The following is a 3,934-nucleotide window of genomic DNA, read 5'->3' on the forward strand; positions in this document are numbered from 1 at the left end:
CTCCTTCATTGGGGACCCTGTACTCAGTCCAATGGATGGCTGTGAGCCTCTACTTATGTATTAGTTGGCACTGTCAGAGCCTCTCAGGAGGCAGCTATCTCAGGTTCCTGTCATCCAGCACTTGTTGGCATCCACAATAGTGTCTAGATTTGATGACTGAATATGGGTAGGATTCTCAGGTGGAGCAGTCTCTGAATTGTCCTTCCTTTAGTCTCTCCTCCAAAGTTAGCCTCTACAACTCCTTCCATGGGTATTTTGTTCCCCCTTTTAAGAAGGAACGAAGAGGATACAACTATTCTTAAAAGATGGTTTGGGAAGTGGTGGCACCTCATTTTAATCCCAGCATTCATTAGGTAGACAAAGCCTCTGAGTTTGAGGCCAGCCTGGTCTACAGAGGGAGTTCCAAGACAGTCAGGACTACACAGAGAAACCCTGTCTTGAAAAACAAAACAAAACAAAAAACCAAAAAAAAAAAAAAAACCCCAAAAAAAAACAAACCCAAAACAACAACAACAACAAAAAAGAAATACATCAGGGCTGGCAAGATGGCTCAGTGGGTAAGAGCACTGACTCAGAGCCTCTTTCAGAGGTCCTGAGTTCAAATCCCAGCAACCACATAGTGGCTCACAACCATCTGTACAGCTAGAGTGTATTCATAGACATAAAATAAATAAATCTTTAAAAAAAAAAAAAGAAAACAAAAAGAAATACGTCATAGGTCAGGTCTGGGAGATGGATCAGTAGATTAAGGGCTTGTTACTCTAACATCAGGACCTGGGTTCAGATTCCAGGAACTCAAATAAAACTGGGCAAGGTAGCACACAGCTCTAACCCTTCATGCCTACATATACATAAATAAGATTTAAAACAAACGAATAAACAAAAAACCCTAGGCTCCTAGGGAATTACCAAAACATACCTTGCTTTGGGTATATATGTAATAAAGTCTCCAGAATGACTTACCTGAGAGGGGAAGGTGGCCCCACTGTTCCATGTTCCAGGGTCCCAAACTGAACAAAAGTGGGGAAGGAAAAAAACCAGTTATACACCTGTACCCCCTTTTCTCTACCCTGATCTGTCTCCAGCTGAGAGCCACGCGAGCACTGTCCCTTTCTCAAAGTAATGGGCTCAAGCAGTGAATTGAAGTAAACCTTCCTCCCTTAAGTCGCTTTTTTTTGGCAAGAATTGCTCACATCAAGAATAACCATTACAGTGAATGGAGTCATATCCTTGGGTTCTCATGATAAAATTGCCATTAAAAAAAGTTAGGACTTGATGTTTTAATAAAGAAAACAGGAATTTTCATCAAAATCATGGTGACTTCCTAAGAAGGCCTCAGAGGAACCAGGAGCACCAGCCAACATGTGAGCCATGAGAGTTCCCACCCTTCCCTTACTGCCACAGAACCCACGGGAGAGGAGCTGTCAGCCACTCTTCCCAACTGGAAGCCCCAGGCTGCTACTTTTGCTCTTGGCCTTGTAAGAACCCAGACTGCTGAGCTCTATATTATGTTTCCTTGGGTCTAGCATGAGGCAGAGAACTGACCCAGCCCAATTTCCAGTCGTGCAGATACTAGTTAGCAACTACAATGAGCAGTGAGACCTTGGTTAAAGGCGGGGTTGCTCTCTAAAGAAAACCACCCATTTGCTTAAGGGGTACTAGGAATAAGGGTCCTGGGGGAGGGTGGGGTAGCTCAACTGAACTCAGGCCTCCACAGCAGACAACGAGGGGAAGGAAAAACAGAAGACAAGGATTCAGACACTCTAGGTTCCAGTCTTCCAGAATAATGCCCTCACTCAGAAATTGAGTTTCTCTAACTGGCTGGCCTCCTGCTGCACATTGAATCAGACAGGAAGATGTCTGTAAATATCCTCCTTGCTTGCTTACTTAAACATCCACAGTTGGGGATCAGTTTAGAGAACCAGATAGACTGCAGGAAGAAACAAGAACCCAGCATATACTTATACATAGAAACTTCTGTGAAGACACACAAAAAAGGGCATGGGAAGAAAACCCCACACTGTATAAAAGGAAGAACTAACATGAAAAACCAATACAAAAAACAAAAAACCACTCATCCTGGAAATCTTGACTGGTTGTGATGGCTCAGGCCTTAATCCCAGCACTAGAGAAGCAGAGGTAGGCCAACTTCTCTTGAGTTCAATGCCAGCTTGGTCTACGTAGTGAACTGGATAGCAAGAGACCCTGTATGAAGTCAACGACAAAAACAAATTGAAGAACATAGAAGTATCTTTCCTTAATTCTAATGAATAGTCTTAGAGAGACTTGAGAACAAATTCCAAGGGACAGGAGCAAGGTGCTATGGAACAGGTCCTCCTCCGCTCCCCCATAGTTCCTCATAGACACTGGGGAGCCTAAAGAGTATGATGGCCAAACACTGTTTGTAAAACAGTGAATGAGTTCATCGAAGAATGAATAAAACCAATGACCAAACTGTAGGTTGGGGGGGCCTGGAGAATTAACTCAATAGGCACAGTGCTTGCCTAGCATGCACAAAGACCCAGGTTCAATCCCCCAGCTGCATACACCGGGTGTCATGAAGCATGCCTAGGATTCCAGCTCTGTGGAGGTAAAAGTTGGAGGACCAGAAGCTCAAGGTCAACATCGCTGTACAGATTGGGCTAAGTAAGAATCTCATCTCAAAACAAACAAGTGAAAGGCTGATTTGGAAGAGAAACACTTAAAGAGTTTCCCAAAATAGTGCAAAAGTAGAAGAAAATGAGAAATACAAGTTGTGATGTGATGGGACTGAAGAGACGATGGCTCAGTAATTAAGGGTTGTGCCTTCAGAGGACCTGAATTCCACTCTTAGCACCCACATGGCAGCTCACAACCATCTGTGGCTCCAGTTCCAAGGGATCCAGTGCCCTCTTCTGGCTCCCATGGGCACCAGGCACACACATGATGCACAGATACACATGCAGGCACAACATACCAATACACATTTTTTTTTTTTTAATTGAGACATAGAAGATGAAAAAAGGCCAGATTCTATTATGGAGATTCTAAAAGGAAAGGAAACAGGAACAAAAATGAGGAACAGGAAATAGGAAAGGAATAGGAACAGTGCTGAAAATAGCACTGGAAACTAGACCAGGAGGACAGCTCAGAGGATAAAGTGCCTCTTATACAAGCATGGGTACCCAAATTTGGATCCCCAGCAACCCAAGTTAAAAAGAGAGTGTGGTAGCATTTTCTCACTGGCCATCCTGCCTAAGCAAATCCCTGAACCCAGGTCGCTGAGAGGCTCTGTCTCAAAAAGTAAGAAGAAAAGTAATAAAGACATGTAGACCTCTGATTTCCACATGCACACACCTATATGCATAAATCAATCAATAAATAAATCATAAAGAAATGAAACACTAGTAAGAAAGTCCTTAAGCTTAAACATGAAAAGAGCAGCTTTCAGCGGGTAAGAGCACTGACTGTTCTTCCGAAGGTCCTGAGTTCAAATCGCAGAAACTACATGGTGGCTCACAACCACCCATAATGAGATCTGATGCCCTCTTCTGGTGTGTCTGAAGTCAGCTAATAGTGTAATTATGTATAATAATAAATAAATTTAAAAAAAGAAAAAGAAAAGAGCAGCTTTACCATGAACAGGTCTACAATGTGGTGAGAGCAGTATATTGACACCACAGCTAGAAAAAAAACCCTCAAAACTATAGTGACAAAACCTGTAGAGGGCCAGTGAGATGACTTGACGGACAACAGTGCTTGCCAACAAGCCTGCCTAGCAACTGTCTGACCTCTTCTGACCTCCAGCACGTGACACACACTTCCATGCAGGTCTTCACTCAGAATCATAAAATAAAAATAAATATTAAAAGCCGGGCAGTGGTGGCGCACGTCTTTAATCCCAGCACTTGGGAGGCAGAGACAGGAGGATTTCTGAGTTCGAGGCCAGCCTGGT

This window comes from Mastomys coucha, unplaced genomic scaffold (assembly GCF_008632895.1).
Source record: "Mastomys coucha isolate ucsf_1 unplaced genomic scaffold, UCSF_Mcou_1 pScaffold20, whole genome shotgun sequence".
Classification (NCBI taxonomy): Eukaryota; Metazoa; Chordata; class Mammalia; order Rodentia; family Muridae; genus Mastomys; species Mastomys coucha.